Source organism: Oryctolagus cuniculus, chromosome 7 (assembly GCF_051225735.1).
Source record: "Oryctolagus cuniculus isolate XC-2025 breed Fujian yellow rabbit chromosome 7, ASM5122573v1, whole genome shotgun sequence".
In the NCBI taxonomy this organism is placed as follows: Eukaryota; Metazoa; Chordata; class Mammalia; order Lagomorpha; family Leporidae; genus Oryctolagus; species Oryctolagus cuniculus.
Window position 1 is genome coordinate 112,721,800 of NC_142873.1, and position 19,173 is coordinate 112,740,972.

General features: G+C 41.5%; 1 long non-coding RNA gene across 3 annotated transcripts in view; it reads left to right on the top strand.

Moving 5' to 3' along the window:
• Positions 1 to 19,173, top strand: part of LOC103350166 (uncharacterized) — a 95,241-nt gene that overhangs the window by 63,758 nt on the left and 12,310 nt on the right. The window contains exons 5-6 of one of the 3 annotated variants that reach the window (XR_016237327.1): positions 5,310 to 5,586; positions 6,564 to 6,729. This is a non-coding gene — a long non-coding RNA (uncharacterized LOC103350166). Of the gene's footprint in view, positions 1 to 5,309; positions 6,015 to 6,563; positions 6,730 to 19,173 lie in introns of those variants that run through there. The other 2 variants (XR_016237325.1, XR_016237326.1) reach the window with 2 other exon arrangements.

Sequence of the window (19,173 nt, forward strand, 5' to 3'; positions counted from 1 at the left end):
ACAACTTAAAGAGTATGGAGTTTCCTTTTGGAGTGATGAAGGCTTTCTGCATTGAGATGGTAATGGATGTACAACCCTGTGAGTATACCACATGACATTGAATTGTAGGCTTTCAAATTGTTAAAGTGATAAATTCTGTGTTTGTTTAATTTACTACAATAAGAAAGTAGCATTGGACTTCTTCTCATAGCAGGTATTCAAACCAATGTTGAAAACACAGACCTTGGAGATGTTGTCCAGGGACCTTGCATAGGGTACTGAGGCATGGACAAGAAGACTCCATCAGAAGTCAGAGAGCTGTGCAGAGACTTTCTTAAAAAATATATATCTATTTACTTATTTGAAAGATAGGGTTATAGAGAGACAGAGAGAAAGAGGCAGAGAGGGCCAGAAAGAGAAAGAGAGAGAGGGAGAGAATGAGAATATCTTCCATCCATTGGTTCATTCCCCACATGGCCACAACAGCCTGGGTAGGGCCAGGCAAAACCAGGAGCTTCATGTCAGTCTCCTGTGTGGGTTCTGGGGCTCAAGAACTTGGGCCATCTTCTGCTGGTTTTCCAGGCACATTGGCAAGCATCTGGATTGGAAGTGGAGCAACCAGGACTGGAAATGGCACCCATATAGGATGCCAGTGCTGTAGGCAGAGGCTTAACCCACTGTGCCACAGCTCCTGCCCCAGGAAGACTTCTGCCACTCACACTGGGCAGGCTGCATGCCAGTGTACCACTTCCTGGCTCTGTGACCCTGGGCAAGCTGCTTACACTTTCCAAGCCTCATTTGGGATGTGAGGACAGTAACTACAGGGTTGTGGAAGGGTTTATGATGGCAGCCCAGCACCTGACACGTGGTCTGTGCCTCATAAAGGTAATCCCTTCTCTGGTTTTGAGATTCTTTAAAGAAAACTCTGTCATAATTAAGAATGCATTTTCAAGATAATTCAGAAGTGTTTTGGGTGCTGTGGGAGGCTCAGAGACATCAGGGTCATGTGAATGCAAATGCCACATTCTTTCATCCCCCTGAGGAAACCCAATACCACAAGGCGCAGAGTGATTTTTACTCAAAATTTATTTTCTTCAGCATCCATCTGTGAATGGAAAGGGAACCTGGGAAACTGGACCAAGCCTGTGTCCAGCCTTTGGGAAAACATCCTTTTAGTTCTTTCACAAGTGGTTCCAGTTTGCTCTGTGGGTCCCAGCCCTTCCTCTGCTTTGGCTTTATGGTTTCTGTGAGACTTCAGTTCATTATGGTCCTGACTGCAAATGGTCAGTCACCTTCACTCTCTCTTCACGACACCCAGCAGAGTTCCCAGGGCAGGGCTCAGCACTTCCCCAGGCCTGTGGCATTTTCCAAGAGCTCCCCCTCATGAATTTGCCAGAAATCGACAATGGGAATTCAAAATATGGGCCTCCCTTGACGTCTGAGAACTCAGTTTCCAAAGGTCAGATATCCATGTGGCTTAGCCCAGGCTGGGAGGGGAGACAGTTCAACCTTTCCCTCTGTGAACCCTGAAAGAGGTGAAAGAATTTCCATTGCCATCTGTCTTTTCTTGCAGTTGAATCTGTGGCTGAGGAATTAGTAAAGGGGATTGGAGGTGAGGGAGGGATGTGTTTTGGAGAGCTGTGTATCTTCAGAGGCATTGAACAATGGTCATGTTTTACAGAGTCTGGAATTCGAGAATCAGAACTGGATTCCGAATCTGTCTTCTCTTTAAAAAATGTCTTTCTTAGCTTTGCAGACCTGGGAAAATTCCCTGACCTCCTCAGGCTTCAATTCACTCATAAAATGTAAAACAAATATGGCAACCATTAAATAAGATAAAATGTGTAGCAGAGTACCAATAATAGCCTTTACTGAGTACAAACCACATGCCTGGGACTCTCCTGTGTTTCTTGAAATTATGATTTACCTAATCACAGCAACACAGCTGGAGTTTGAATATGTTTTGGCCCTCAAAATCATACAAGACTTGGCCAGCGCCACGGCTCACTAGGCTAATCCTCTGCCTTGCGGCGTCGGCACACCGGGTTCTAGTCCCGGTCGGGGCGCCGGGTTCTTTCCCGGTTGCCCCTCTTCCAGGCCAGCTCTCTGCTGTGGCCAGGGAGTGCAGTGGAGGATGGCCCAAGTGCTTGGGTCCTGCACCATATGGGAGACAAGGAGAAGCACCTGGCTCCTGGCTCCTGGCTTCGGATCAGTGCGATGCACCAGCTGTAGTGCGCCGGCCGCAGCAGCCATTGGAGGGTGAACCAACGGTAAAGGAAGACCTTTCTCTCTCTCTCTCTCACTGTCCACTCTGTCTGTCAAAAAAAAAAAAAAATCATACAAGACTTAAATTCCAAAGTCATAGGTTGGTACTAAGATGATGGAAATGTAATCCCATTACAGTGTTTGGGAAGTGGAACCTAATGGGTGATCCTTAGATCATTGGGAAGATGTCCTTGGAAGGTGGCTCTTGCAGAAGGGTTGCTAGAAAATTCTACTCTTGGGCACAGTCTCTCTCTCTCATTGCTTCCTTTTCTTTCTTTCTTTTTTTTTTTTTTACAGGCAGAGTGGACAGTGAGAGAGACAGAGAGAAAGGTCTTCCTTTTCCATTGGCTGATCTGAAGCCTGGAGCCAGGTGCTTCTCCTGGTCTCCCGTGCAGGTGCAGGGCCCAAGCACTTGGGCCATCTTCCACTGCACTCCCAGGCCACAGCAGAGAGCTGGACAGGAAGAGGAGCAACCAGGACAGAATCTGGTGCCCTGACCTGGACTAGAACCCGGTGTGCCAGCGCCGCAGGCAGAGGATTAGCCTAGTGAGCCGCGGCGCCGGCCTCTGCTTCCCTCTTTGCCAGGTACTTCCTCCTCTGTATGTGAGCCACCTTCCACCATGGGCCCCTCCCCAGAGCTAAAGCCTAAGCCTGTATTTGAACTCTGAACCTCTAAAACGGTGAGTTAAGTAAGTATTTTCTTCTTGTAAGCTAGCGGCCTCAGGCATTTTGTTATAGCGATGAAAAGTTTGCCAATATAAACACAAGGAATACTATGCTCAGTACATTAATCCCTGCCTACTGAGGGGAACTGAAGTACAGAATAAGGGAAATACCTGTACAATGTTCAGAGCTAGGAAGTGTTTGAATAATCCAGACCTAGTGCCTACACTTTAATTACTAAGCTGCATTTCCTTCTCAAATATTCTTTTCTTCATACAAGGTCTGAATTCCCACTATCCCATGGCTTTCAAAATCATTGTTGTCAGGAGACAGAAGGAGATGAGGGGATGTTTCTGAGGTTCCTAGGGTCTTACCTTAGAATTGAAGCCCTGTTCACCTCAATCACTCCTGTTCACCTGGTTCACTTCCCAATGGCCACAACAACTGGAGCTGGGCTAATCTGAAGCCAAGAGCCAGGAGCCAGGAGCTTCCTCTGGGTCCCCCACATGGGCGCAGGGGCCCAAGTACTTGGGCCATCTTCCACTGCTTTCTCAGGCCATAGCAGAGAGTTGGATTAGACGAGGAGCAGCCAGGACATGAACCGGTGCCTGTATGGGATACTGGCACTGTAGGCAGAAGTTCAGCCCACTATACCGCAGTGCTGGCCCTCAGGAGAATAGACTTCCACATGATATTTTTCATTAGAACTTGTAGTAGTAGTGGTGGCATAGTAGTAACTTTCCTTGCTGTTAGTGAAGGGCAATACGCTTAACATCCCTTTTTGCTTTCTTAAAATATTTAGCCTGAGATGCAGAGGAAAATTGGAAAATGAGTTTTGGTCTTCTTTTCTGAAAGCAGAAAACAATGTAATTAGTGAGAAATTTACCCATAAATCTTGATCTTCAAAATCTTTGGCTCTTTCATTGCATTAAGATTGCTTTTTTTTTTTAAGGAAGAAAAAAGCATAACTTGCCAGGCTACTAAATTCTCTTTAATGACTGAAGCTAATAAGAAATGGCTCTGGTATTTCATCCAGTCTCTCAAATAATAGCTCTGTTGTTTTGATCTCAGAAGTGTAAGGGAAGCTTTATACTTGGGGATGGGCGTCTCTCTCTTTCTCTCAAGCACCTGAGAGACTGCATTATATACTTGAAAACAATTTTACAATGTGCCTCCCCAGAGTGTGAGGCCATTGATGCTTTGATGTGGTTAAGTAATTTAGTACAATCATGTAATAGATGAAATTAGATTTCAGCTTCCTTGAAAATTTTGAAGAATACACATTAAATGGGTGCATCCATAATCTTGTATCACTGGGAGCATTTTCCATTTTTCAATTTTTATTTGTCTGGAATAAAGTGCTTGTGGAGAAGGCAGCAGACTCCCTGCCCTAATCTTGAGTAGAAGCAAAGGAGAAATAGCGGAATTTTGTTCTGAAGAGTGCACACTTCAGCTAGAGAAGAGAAAGGAGTTCAGGGAAGAAAAGAAATTTTCTAAGTCAGAGTGGAAGAAGCTGTTACATTTCCATGAAACAAACGTTATGTGGTGTTGGAAAGGGGGAGGCAAGAACAAAGACTTTGCATGGGATTTGTAAGTAAGCAGACCTGAGTTTTAGTCTTTATTCTCTAGCTTCTTTGTTGGGTTACTTAATGTCCCTAGACTTGTCCCCTACTTTGTATAATTGGAATCGCAGTACTAATGTGCAGGATTAAATAAGATGAAGTAGGTAAAATGCCCATTAGAGTCAGTACAACAAATGGTAGTTTGCTACCCTCAATTAGTTAATGAATACGGATTGAATATTTATTTTGAAACACACACTGTATTAGGTGCTGGATACTATGTTGAATAAGATACATTGCACTATCTACCTGATGTCACCAATAAAAAAACTTAAAACATTCCTAAACAAACTCATGATTTTCGCTTTTTTTGATATCCTGTAGCTTAGCAAATGATACCTCTATTCTTGGCTGTCCACAAAAGAAAATCAAGACTTACCAGAAAGCTTTCTTTCTCACCTTTTTTTTTTTTTTTTTAAAGATTTTCATTTATTTATTTGAAAGGGAGAGAGAGAGAGAGAGAGAGAGAGAGAGAGATCTTCCATTGCTAGTTCACTCTTCAAATGGTCAGAACAGCCAAGGCTGGGCCAGGCCAAAGCCAGGAGCTTCTTCTTGGTCTCCCACATGGGTACAAGGACTCAAGTATTTGGACCATCTTCCACTGGTTTCGATGGCACATTAGCAAGGAGCTGGATTGGAAATAGAACAGCTGGGACTTGAACAGGCACCCATATGGGATGCTGGTGCTGCAGGTAGAGGCTTTAACCTTCTATGCCACTGTGCCAGCCCATTCCTCTCTCTTTAAAACCCATTTCTCTCTTTTTTTTTTTTATTTGACAGGTAGAGTTACAGACAATGAGAGAGAGACACACAGAAAGGTCTTCCTTCTGCTGGTTCACTCCCCAAGTGGCCGCAACGGCTGGAGCTGCGCCGATCCAAAGCCAGGAGCCTGGTGCCCTTTCCTGACCTCCCACGTGGGTTCAGGGGCCCAAGCACTTGGGCCATCCTCCACTGCCATCCCAGGCCACAGCAGAGAGCTGGACTGGAAGAGGAGCAACTGGGACCAGAACCCGGCGCCCATATGGGATGCTGGTGCCGCAGGTGGAAGATAAACCAAGTGAGCCACGGCACCGTCCCTAAAGACTGTTTCTCAATGTGTCCTGTCAGTTTTCTTCTAAAATAGTCTGAGCTATTTGTTTCAGAGATGTCTCGAGTTTTCCTCTTAGCAGTCACCTCCTATCTTTAGCTCTCTTCTGAATCAGATAGCCCTGTGCTTCCTCCTTCGTGCTCTCATCTTTTTCCATTGTATTCTCTGTGACAGAGCTCTCAGGCTTGTAAACCTTATGATGCTTCAAAATGTTTAATAATTTCTATTGCTTTTATGAAAAAGACAAAATTCATTTTGAACATCACTGTGTACCAGGCACCTAGAATTAATGCATTGTATATAATATTAATGAAATATATTTTTATTAAAAGAATAATTCTCTGTCACCATACCTCTCAGTATTAATCTGGCTGCTGTGCAGAGATTAGAGGGCAACTGTTGAGAGAAAAAGGATAATGAGGGGTAAAGAGATGACAGGATTCCAGGAAGGTGCAATATCAGAGGTAAGGTGTAGAGAATGAGTAAGCAGGGGTCAGTGAGATGGGAGAAAAGCTGAAGCATTATAAGTCTCTGAAAATTATATTGAAGGCTAACACATGAGTATGCACGGATTTTAAAATATTTTGCACCTACATAAATTTATCTTTTAATTCCATTTTCCATAAACTTTTGAAGTTTCTCTGCATAAGGACCTGTTTGAGTGCTTTTAGGGAGGAAAACAGTCGTCTTTCTGTGGAACACTTTCTCCACATGTTCTGACTTTTCAATTCTCCAAGATTTATTTACTTATTTATTTGAAAGAGAGAGGAGGAGAGAAAGAGAGAGTTAGCAAGAACTTTCATCGCTGGTTCATTGTGGTTCATTCTCTGAATGCTCACAACAGCTGGAGCTGGCCCTGGTTGAAACCAGGATCCAGGAACTCCTTCCAGATCTTCCACATGGGATCAGGAATCCAAGTGCTTGGACCATCAACTGCTATCTCCTAGGTGCAGAAGTGGAAAACTGGATTGGAAGCAGAGGTTGAACTCCATCCTAGGCTCTCTTATATGGAATGCAGGTGTCCCAAGGAATGGCTTAACCTGCAATGGCACAATACCTGCCCCACATTCAAGATCTTAATGCTAATAAATAATCCGAGAGGAATGTACAAAGGTAAGTTTTACAAATTCTAGTGAAAAATGAGCTTGTACTCATGTTTTAATATTATAGAATAAAGTTTAATGAACTAAAAATAATACAATAATTATGTTATTTGATGATTTGTTATTTGTATTCTGTTCATTCTCTCTGAAAATTTAATTCCTTCTTCCTCCTCTTCTATTTTCCTATGAATATTTGTCTATTTTTTAGAATTCAATTTCAACTGATCTCTTAACTATTTAGTTATAGTTCTCTGCATTGTTTTTAGTGGGTTGCTGTAGAAATTATAACACATATTTTATTTTAAAAATATTTTATTATTTTCAGAGATAGCATACATACATTTTTTCCATAAAATAGCTACTATATTTTAGGTCCACATATTATAATATTAATTCTTGTTTGTTAACATAAAGAGAACAGATTTCATGCATTTCATAGATACAAGTCTAAGAACACAACCATGCTTCCTCCTTTCATTCTTCAATTCTTTTAATTTTTGAAATAACATTTTTTTTTTTGACAGGCAGAGTGGACAGTGAGAGAGAGAGACAGAGAGAAAGGTCTTCCTTTGCCGTTGGTTCACCCTCCAATGGCCGCCGCGGCCGGCGCGCTGCAGCTGGCGCACCGCGCTGATCTGATGGCAGGAGCCAGGAGCCAGGTACTTCTCCTGGTCTCCCATGGGGTGCAGGGCCCAAGCACTTGGGCCATCCTCCACTGCACTCCCTGGCCACAGCAGAGGGCTGGCCTGGAAGAGGGGCAACCGGGACAGAATCCGGCGCCCCAACCGGGACTAGAACCCGGTGTGCTGGCGCCGCAAGGCGGAGGATTAGCCTAGTGAGCCGCGGCGCCGGCCGAAATAACATTTTCAATTTCTAATCACAGGCTTAATGCTCTACTGCATATTGTCTTCAACAAATAAAAAGAAAAACCACTGATCCACAGGAATACAGACAAGGGCTGTAAACAATAGCCAAATCACAAGTTGTCAATTTCTCTCTTATGCATTCAGTTTTTTTTTAAATGTTTATACTCCATATATTAGCTACCACAAATCAGAGTAAGCATATTATATTTGTCTTTTTGGATCTGGCTTAGTTCAATAAGTAAAATGTTCTCCATTTGCATTATTTTATTGTAGTTGACAGGATTTTACCCTATTTTTATGGCTGAGTAGTATTCCATCGTGCATTTATACCACATTTTATTTATCCAGTCATTAGCTGATGTGACATCTGGGTTGATTCCATATCTTAGTTATTGTGAATTGACCTGCTGTAAACGTGGGGTTACAAACAACTCTTTCATTTGCTGATGTTATTTCCTTTGGGTGCATTCTCAAGAATGTGATGGTTGATGTGATCGTATGGTGGATCTATTTTCAGATTTCTGAGGAATCTCCATGATGCCTTCCATAATGGTTGCATTAGTTTATGTTCCCACCAACAGTGTATTAGGGTATCTTTTCCTCCATATCCTTGCCAGAATTTGTTACTTTTTGACTTTTGAATGTTAGCCATTCTAATTGGGGTGAGGTGAAATCCCAATGTGTGTGTGTTTTTTTTTTCCCTTAGGATTTATTGTTTATTTGAATGGTAGAGTTACAGAGTGAGAGAAGGAGAGGCAGAGAGAGAGATATTCCATCCACTGATTCACTCCCAAATGGTTACAATGGCCAGGGCTGCACCAGGCTAAAGCTAGGGGAAAGAAGCTTCATCCAGGTCTCCCACATGGGTTTGGGGCCCCAGTGACTTGTGCCATCTTCCACTGCCTTGCCAGAATTGGAAGTGGAACAGGCGGGACTAGAACCAGTGCCCATATGGGATACAGCACAGGTTAATCCTCTGTACCATAGTACCATCTCCTTATTGTGGTTTTTCATTTGCATTTCCCTGATGGCTAGTGATCCTGAGCATTTTTCATGTGTCTGTTGGCCATTTATATTTCATCCTTTGAAAAAACTGCCTGTTCTTGTCCTTTGTCATTTCTTAATTGGATTGTTTGATTGGATTGTTTGATTTGTTGTTGAGTTTCTTGAGCTCCTTACATATGCTCAACATTAATCCTTAACCAGATGCATAGTTTTCAAATATTTTCTCTCATTTGTGAAGATTGCCTCGTTACTTTGTTGAGTGTTTGCTTTGCAATGTATAATCTTTTTAGCTTGATATAATCCTATTTGTCCATTTTTTCTTTTATTGCCTCTACTTCTATAATATTATCTAAGGTGCCTTTGCCTATGCCAACGTCTTGCAGAGTTTCTCCTCTGTTTTCCACTAATAATTTGATGATTTCATGTCTTAGATTGCAGTCCCTGATCCATTGTGAGTTGAGTTTGCACAGAATGTAAGGTAGGAGTCTTGTTTCATACTTCTGCATGTGGAGATCCAATTTTCCCAACAACATTTGTTGAAGAGACTGTCCTTTTTCCAGGGAGTGATTTTAGCTCATTTGTCAAAGATACCATTGTTGTAGATGTATGGATTAATTTCTATGGTTTCTATTCTATTCCATTTGTTCACATGTCTAATTTTGCACCAGGCTGTTTTGTATCAGACTGTTTTGGTTATAACTGTCCTGTGGTATGTCTTGAAATCTGGTATTGTGATGCCTCTAACTTTGTGTTTAAATTGTTTTAGCTATTAGGAGTTTCTTGTGATTCTATATGAAATTTAGGGTTGTTTTCTCTAGAGCCAAGAAAAATATTTTTGTATTTTTATTGGGATGACATTGATGCTAAATTGCTCTGGGTGGTATGGACATTTTGATGATATTAATTCTTCCCATCCATGAACAGTTAGGGATTTATACAGGGTTTACGTAGAGAACTTGTAGCTTCCCACACTTGTCCTCTTGTTTTTGAGACCTTCTCTACTCCCTTCAGAGCAGCTTTGGTTACAGTGAACTCTGTCCTCTAGTTCTTTAGGATAGAAAGATTTGACTTTTTCTTTTGGGATTTCTTTCTTTTTTAAAAAGATTTTATTTATTTATTTGAGAGGTAGCATTACAAACAGAGAAAGGGAGAGAACAGAGAAAGGTCTTCCATCCACTGGTTCATTCCCCAAATGGCCGCAATGGCTGGAGCTTGGCAGATCTGAAGCCAGGAGCCAGGAGCTTTTTCCAGGTCTCCCACACAGGATAAAAACCCATGCACTTGGGCCATCTTCTACTGCTTCTTCAGCCCATAAACAAAGAGCTGGATTGGAAGAGGAGCAGCTGGGACTTGAACTTGTTATATGTCAGTATTCATTTCTGAATTTCTGAATTTAAAATTTTCATTTCTGAACTTAAAATTTTAATTTAATCTATTTTTCTAACAGGGATTTATGTATTTATTTGAAACAAAGGGTTGTATAGAGAGAGGGAGACAGAGAGAGGGAGATCTTCCATTCACTGATTCACTCTCCAAATGGCCACAGCAGCCAGCACTGGGCCAGGCTGAAGCCAGGAGCCAGGAACTCTATCTGGGACTCCCACATGTGTGACAGGAGCCCAAGCACTTGGGACATCCTCTGTTGCTTTCTCAGGAACTTTAGAGGAAGCTGGATCAGAAGTGGATCCACTGGGACACAAACTCGTGCTCTTATGGGTTGCCAGTATCACAGGCACTGGCCTAACCTGCTGTGCCACCATGTCGGCTCCAAAATTTAAAATTTAAAGTGTTTAATATCTTACTTACTAGATAATTTATTAGTAAGTTAGAGATATGGAATTTTAAACCTTAAGAAGTACTGGAAAGATAAGCATTTTGAAGACTGTAGAAGGTAATCATTTGGGTGCTGGCCTACTCTGCTGGAAAATACCAGGCACTGAGGTATTGGCTCACTTTGGTCTATCTTCCACACTCTTGGACAAGGAAGCAAGATAGGTCAAGAGGCTGCTTCCAGGGAAGAGGCCTAAGGACAGCTGAGGTAGATGGAGTCAGGCAAATAATGTTCTAGGCAATGTGACCGGATCTGTTTTGCTCTGGTTCTCTGACTTGTGATGACTTTTTGTCTTAGAAATATTTTCTCGACTGTGGAAAGAACAGAGAATTGTGTTTAGCTTGCAATAAAAAGAGGAAAGCTGGATAAAAACTGAGAGAGGAGAAACTTCATATAGATTTTGGAATCAGTTGCTTATTTAAATCCAGCCTCACCATATAGACATGTGAAATTAACAGATTACATCTCTGCTTAGCCTTATTTTCTCATCTGCAACATGGTGGTGCTACTAAGAGGAGTTTTCCTAAGTAATTATTTAGAGGACTGAATGCAACAGTGCAATAATGTGGATTCCACTATACTCTGGGAAGACTGAGACCACTTTGGTCTTTTAAGAAATGTTTGCTTATGGGGCAGGCACTGTGGCATAGTAGGCTAAGCCTCTGCCTGCAGTTCCGGCATCCCATATGGATGCCGGTTTGAGTCCCATCTGCTCCTCTTCTGACCCAACTCCCTGCTACAATCTGGGAAAGCAGTCGAAGGTGGCCCAAGTGCTTGGGTCCCAATACCCACATGGGAGACCTGGAAGAAACTCCTGGCTTCTGTCTTCAGATTGGCCCAGCTGCTGCCATTGCAGCCATTTGGGGAGTGAACCAGCAAATGGAAAACCTCTCTCTGTGTGTCTCTTTCTCTCTCTGTAACCCTGTCTCTCTAATATATGAATAAATATTTAAAAAAGCAAAACAAAGAAAAATGCCTTCTAATTAAAAAAAAGTTGTTTGTTTATGTAGTTATTCATTTTGCAGAGTACAGAGAGATGGAGAGTGGGAGAGAGATCTTCTTTCTGCTGGTTCATCCCCCAGGTACTATTAACAGCTTAACAGCCAGGCTGGGTCAGGCTGAAGCCAGAGCCAACAACTCCCTCCAGGTCTCCCATGCGGGTGTCAGGAACCTGAGTACCTAATCATCATCTGCTCCCTTCCAGTATGCATTAACAGGATGCTAGATCAGAAGTAGAGTAGCTGGGACTCAGAACAGCACTCTAATGTGAGGTTTTGGCATCCCAAGCAGCAGCATAACCTACTGCACCACAATGCCTGCTCCACGCCACTTTAATATTGCTCCTTAAAGGAAACTTTCAAGGCATTTGACACAGTGCATGGTCAATGATGTACATGATGCATATGGTGCATCAGTATTTGATAACCAGGTCAATGAAAAATAGTGCATTGCCTGAAACATAAAATTCATACTAAATGGAAATTCTTCTCTTTTCAACCAACTTGTGATGTAGTAGGAGAGATGGGCCTTGGTCAGGCACTGGTAGGACTCAATTGGCAGACATGAGAAGAACCTGGCTATCATTCAAAACTCAGGACAAGAAGCACCTGGCAATTGGCATCAGTGATAAACAGGACATATCATGATTTGGAGGCTAGCCCAGGCAAAATTGTGATCAATATTAGACCCATTATTTTTTATAGCACCATGTATTAATATATTTTATATCTTTCAAAGTATTTTTTAAAAGATTTATTTATTTATTTGAAATGCAGAGTTATAGAGGCAGAGAGAGAGAGAGAGAGATCTTTCATCTGCTGGTTCACTCCCCAGATGGCTGCAATGGCTGGAGCTGCGCCGATCCTAAGCCAGGAGCCAGGAGCTTCTTCCGGGTCTCTCACATGCGTGCAGGGGCCCAAGCACTTGGGCCATCCTCTACTGCTTTCCCAGGCCATAGCAAATAGCTGGATCTGAAGGGGAGCAGCCAGTGCCCATATGGTGCCCAGATGGGATGAACTGGTGCCCATATGGGATGTTGGCATGGTATGTGGCGGCTTTACCCGCTGTGTTGCAGTGCAGGCTCCTCTAAGCATTATTTATAGCTGTGGTCTTTCTTTCTTTCTTTCTTTCTTTCTTTCTTTCTTTCTTTCTTTCTTTCTTTCTTTCTTTCTTTCTTTAAATTAGGACAAGTCTGAAAAAAAAGCTGATGGAATTTCATGGATGGCGATTATGTGTTAGGTGCTAATTGTGTGTGTGAGAGATGGATCAAATTTCAATTTTGCTATGGCTAAAAGTGATGGCATTTAGTAGATAGTGCACTTGGAATTTTAAACTCCAATATTCTCCCAGGCTCTTAAAATGTAGTATGATCCACTGTCTCTCAATGAAATGGGTTACAACTCCCAGTCAGCCACATGATCACAAGGGTAAACAACCCATACTGGACAGTGTACTGTGTTGTTCAGCCATGATACTTGGTGTATGAGATGCATTAAGTGTGTTTTCAACCTGTGATATTTTAAACTTATGACATATTTACTGGGATCTAAATTTAGGAGCATCCATATATACATAAATTTTTGTGTGATAAGACAGCTCTACGAAGTATCCACAGGACTGAAGTTAGAAAATCTAAAGTTGTTTTGTATCTAATAACTTTGAGTAACTCACTTAATATTTTTGGAATCACTTTCCTAGTCCCAAACCCTGATTTGTAAAATCATGAAAAGAACAGTAATGCTTCTGGGCCTCCATTTCATTTTTGATTTGAAAAGTGTTGATAGTAGTATTTATTTCACAGAAATGCTCATTTACTTAACACATATTTATTGAGTGCTCTATACCAGGCTATGTTCTAAGAGCTCGTGATACATTAATGAACAAATGTGATGGAGACTGTGGTGAGGTTGAAAGACATTAATATATGCAAAATACTTATATCTGTGCCAATCATTAAAAGGACAATCAATAGGAGGTATTATCTTAGAAGTGAATAAATAGTATTTTCCATGATTTAAGTCAGCCTGAATATGAAAATATGTGTAAAGGGAACAATTATAATTCATAGAAACTATTTTCTCCTCACAAATCTTGGCTTTTAACATTATTGACTTGCCAAGGACTCAAGAGAGTCAGATTTGATTTGACAGAAGATCAATATTTTTGTTGTTCATCCTCTCTTTCCTGGGTTGATCTTTCATGCTCAGTCTGAATCAGAGAATGTAATTTCCAAGGCAAAGAGATCTGTAGGATAATGAAAAATGTACTGATTTAATATCATATCTATTATGTTAAACACATAATAAATGTTCAGTAGCTGATTATTTATAATTATCTCTTTTAAGAATTCCTAAAAGTGATATAATATAAAACATAAGCAAATGAACTGCTAGTGGCAGGGCTTTTTGGCAATCCATCTTTTCACAGGTGGAGATAATAGAGGGCAGTGAATACCTATGGAAATCGTAGAATAAACACTATGAAGGCCAATAGTCAAATAAAACTAAGCTGCCATGGAAAACGGTTACCTTTCCTTAGGGGGAACCCAATGAATTGATTGGACTAGACAGGAATTTTGCGATCTTGGTAATCTTCAGAAAACTGATTTATCCTCCTATTTCTCAGGATATTCCTTAAAGGCAGAGTTGGAATCAGTATTTTAGACTTTTAGTCTAATACAAATTTAGAGTTTTCCAAATAACTTAATATCCAAATGCAGAATGAAGCATTAGACTATTTTCTGTTACAAAGGGAATTTAGAGCTTTCATCTAGAAGGCAGTGAAGATGAGCTTCCGTGACTCTGGGTTGCACTGCTGGTCTTCTGCTAAAGGGAAGCCTTTTCAATTTGCAAATTTTATTGGAATGCTGTAAATCGTCAAAATACTTGTGTTGTAGGCTGGAAGAACAAGATTCAGCTTGGTTGGTAGGCCTGGAGTTGTAGGAAATTTCTAGCTCAAAGATGAAAATCTGGGCAGCTTAGCACATGTAGTCTAGATTTGAGCAGGAAGTTGAGTATAAGGAGTAAAAGAAGTCTCTGTATACTTGGAAACTGGAAATGGCTGCAAGGTTGGACATAATGTGAAGACAAGAAGGCCCAAGTTTGGAAATATATAAGGGATAGCCATAGATATTTTGATGGACCAGACATGAAACTCCTGGATCCATTTCAATTTGGTATCTGGGAAGGTGGGCTGTTTATTGGCTCTGGTGTGAAATAGACCAATAGTTATTTTGTTAGTTTAAAGATGGCCCATTCAGCTTGTTCTCATCAGCCCAAAAACTGAGTTGCAGTGTGTGAGCCCTATGGTGCCCTTGCTTTTCATTTTTCCTCTATGTGGTGAAATGAACAGGTTTGTGTGTAAGAATCTCATTATCACCTATGCACAGAGTCTTTTTTTAAACCAACAAACAAAACGTGAAGACTAGATTCAAATCCCCAGTGGCTAGTGAGATGGCATTGGTACATGCCACCTTGATTGGATTGTATTGGAATCCCCTGGCACATTTCTAACACCACCATTTGGGGAAAGTCTGATTGAGCATGTCCCAAATTGTACATCTCCTCCCTCTCTTATTCCCACTCTTATATTTAACAGGAATCACTTTTCAGTTAAAATTTAAACACCTAAGAATAATTGTGTGTTAATTACAGAGTTCAACCAATAGTACTATAACAAAAAAAATTCTAAAAGGGATAAAGTATTACATTGTACATCAACAGTCAGGACAAGGGCTGATCAAGTCACTGTTTCTCATAGTGTCCATTTGACTTCAGTTCACAATTGATCACACTGATAGGTCTAAGAGTCAAAGGGATTACACAAACAAGACTAGTGTCTGCTAATACTAACTGATAGAATCAAAAAGGGAGAGAACGATCCAACATAGGAAGTGGGATACACAGCAGACTCAGAATGGCAGATGTCCTAAATAGCACTCTGGCCTCAGAATCAGCCCTTAAGGCATTCGGATATGGCTGAAGAGCCCATGAGAGTATTTTAGGCATGGAAAGCCAAGACACTCTGGAAAAAAAAAAAAAGAAGACCTAAATGAAAGATCCCTGTGAGTGAGATCCCAGTGGAAAGAATGGGGCCATCTAAAAAGGAGGTACCTTTCTCTGAAGGGAGGAAAGAACTGCCACTTTGACTATGACCCTGTCGGAATAAGATCAAAGTCGGCAAACTCAAAAGGCTTCCATAGCCTTGGCAACTCATGACTAGAGCCTAGGGAGATTACTGACGCCATAAACAAGAGTGTCCAATTGTTAAGTCAACAACAGGAGTCACTGTGTACTTACTCCTCATGTGGGATCTGTCTTTAATGTGTTGTCCAATGTGAAGTAATGCTATAACTAGTACTGAAAAAGTATTTTACACTTTGTGTTTCTGTGTGGGTCCAAACTGATGAAATCTTTACTTAAAATATACTGAATCTATCTTCTGTATATAAAGAGAATTGAAAATGAATCTTGATGTGAATGGAATGGGAGAGGGAGCGGGAGATGGGAGGGGTGCGAGTGGGAGGGAAATTATGGGGGGGGAGCCATTGTAATCCATTAACTGTACTTTGGAAATTTATATTTACTAAATAAAAAAATAAAAAAAAATCCCTAGTGGCTGTAGGAAGCAAAGTCATTATGAACACCTGTTAGTAACGCCTTATGCATGGAAGCCTCTGATTGGAATGTTAGAAAACAAAATCCTTCTACTCTTGTAGGAAAATGGTGTCCAGTGTGCTACAGCTTTGGGTTATTAAATGCAAATTGGCCAAAGAAAACAAAGTCAGGAGGCTGGCAGGGTGAGGGGCTGGCGTTGTGGTATAGTGGGGAAAGCCGTTGCCCTTGACACCAGCATTCCATATGGGCACTGGTTCATGTCCCAGCTGCTCTACTTCCAATCCATCTCCCTCCTAATGGCCTGGGAAAGGCAGAAGAAGGTGACCCAAGTATTTGGGTCCCTGCCACCCATGTGGGAGACCTGGATGAAAAAAAAAGAAAAGAGAGTGAGAGGGACCATCATTTTGCAAGGTGAAGCAGTGGTTTCCATAGCTGATTCAGTATCAGCATTGCCAGTGAATTTAGTAAATGCAGATGTCAGAGATGTCAGCCTCCACTGAATTAGTGTCTCCGGGGTAAGGGTCTCCTAAATTTGCAGTTTGGATTTTCTTCTTCTTTTTTTTTTTTTTTTTTTTTTTTTTTTATGAAGTACAGAAAAGTTCAGGAACTGCCTAGTTGGTGCGTGAAAGGAATCTCTGCAAGATTTTTTCCAAGTGTGGTCTGTTTTCCAGTTGCATTTGAATTCTGAAGTAGGAGGATGATGGGGGAAGTGAGGAAGGGATTCATATTAAATACAGAAATTAAAATTCATATTGAAATACAGAAATTTAAAAAGAGAAAAAATGCAAGTGTGTATCAGTTTTGTGGCAAACACCGTGTTTTTTTCAATCTTTGCTGCAAATCATTGTCAAATAGTTAAGAATTATATACCAACATAGTTTTAATAATTTTTGTGACTACTTTAACATTTATGTGAGTGAAATTGAGCATCTTTTCATTTGATTAGTGTTTAAAGTGCTTGCTGGACCGATGCTGTGGTGCAGTGGGGTTAAGCCCTGGCCTGCAGCACTGGCATCCCATGTGGGGGCACCGGTTCAAGTCCCGGCTGCTCCACTTCCGATCCAGTTCTCTGCTGTGTCCTGGGAGAGCAGTGGAAGATGGCCCCTGCACCCATGTGGGAGATCTGCAAGAAGCTCCTGGTGCCTGGCTTAGGATTGGCACAACTCTAGCAGTTGCATCCATCTGGGGGGTGAAGCAGAGATGGAAGCACTCACGCTTTGTTTTTACCTCTCTGCGTAACTCTGTCTTTTAAATAAATAAAGTAAATCTTTTAAGAAAATAAATGCATGTTTATTTTCCTGCTCAACTGTGGCTTATTTTTTTACTTTTTATTTGTTGAATTCTTTATTGAGTAGAGCATTAAGCCTTTGACACTAATGTAAATTAAAAGTTTGTTATTTCAGGGGCAAGCATCGTGGTGTATCTGGTTAAGCTGCCACCTGCCATGTCAACAGGATATGTAATTATGATACTGAATTTCTAGTAAGTCTATACGAACCATGAGAATGCATAGATCAGGAAAATTAAATTGAATCCCTATTTAGACTGTGTCTCTCTCCATGAGGGTAGCTATGTATCTGGGCCTAGTTCCCTCACTCTTTATAGCTTAGGTGTTATGTAAGGATACACTCTATTGCCTACAAAAGTCTTCCTTATTAAACATCTAATAAAAGATACTGGACCACAGAAAGAATATCCCTGGGAATTCAGCCTGGCACCTGAGGGTCATAAGACACTATTCTCTTCTAAGTAACTGTCAGAAGCCAATTTTTAAATGTTTGATTCTGTTTTCCTCATGTGTATGAGCAGCCAGAGAAAGAAATACAGTCTGTTGAAGACATATTGGTATTATTTATTTATTTTTATAATTTAGAGTGCTCCCAGTAACCTGCCCTCAATGTGGGGCCATATATATTAACCCCAACAGAATCTCAAGAGACTATTCAGCAAAACCAGAGAAATAATAAATGGGCTCACATTTGCTGTGGCTATTTGCCCTCTACATTTCCAGATAAATGATGTCCAACCTCTGGGACCCTCTGTGAGCTGGTAAAGGTTAAGGGTCTTTTTTTTTTTTCTGGGTGCCTGTCCTATTTATAACAGAGGCTGCCTCGTTCTAGAAGCAAAGCCTCCGGGGAGCGTCCGCAGTGCTTTCCGGGCAGCAAGCAGTTTTTCTGATGGCTCCTTAGGTCACACGCACCTCTGCCCAGCCTATCCTCAAGGTCAGTGGTTGACTGAGACCGTGACTTAGGATGTGTACCTGTCTGTCCTTCAGTGTGACCAGGCTTTCTGAGTGACAGCCTCTGTCCTCTAGCCATTGCTCAGTGGCCCTGTCAGACTTAGCATTCACTCCCCAGGTGTTCTTAAGGTCCTTGACTTGTCATACTGCTTCATCTCTGGGCACCCCAATTTCCTGAGCCTGGCCCCACAGGCCACTCTCCATGGCCAGCAAACATTTAGCACTGCACACTCTGCTGGTGATTAGTTTTGTGAGTTCAATGACCTTTCTTCAGCTCCATCACAATGAGAATGACGTGGACAAAGACTTTAATGCAGATGAGGATGACCACACACTGGCTTCCCAGGAATAATCCCTGTGTACTTCCTCACCCCAGTGTAATTATTAGTTATGATCCCTTTCCTTTTCAAAATGTCTTGTTTATTCCGACAGGGTCATAGTCAAAGTGGAAGTTCTCTCCTCCCTTCAGAGAAAAGTACCTCCTTCTTTGATGGCCCCATTCTTTCCACTGGGATCTCACTTGCAGAGTTCTTCCATTTAGGTCTTCTTCTTCTTTTTTTTTTTTTTCCAGGGTGTCTTGGCTTTCCATGCCTAAAATACTCTCATGGGCTCTTCAGCCATATCCGAATGCCTTAAGGGCTGATTCTGAGTCCAGAGTGCTATTTAGGACATCTGCCATTCTATGAGTCTACTGTGTATCCCACTTCCCATGTTGGATCGTTCTCTCCCTTTTTGATTCTATCAGTTAGTATTAGCAGACACTAGACTTGTTTGTGTGATCCCTTTGACTCTTAGACCTCTCAGTGTGATCAATTGTGAACTGAAATTGATCACTTGGACTAGTGGGATGGCATTGGTACATACCACCTTGATGGGATTGTATTGGAATCCCTTGCAC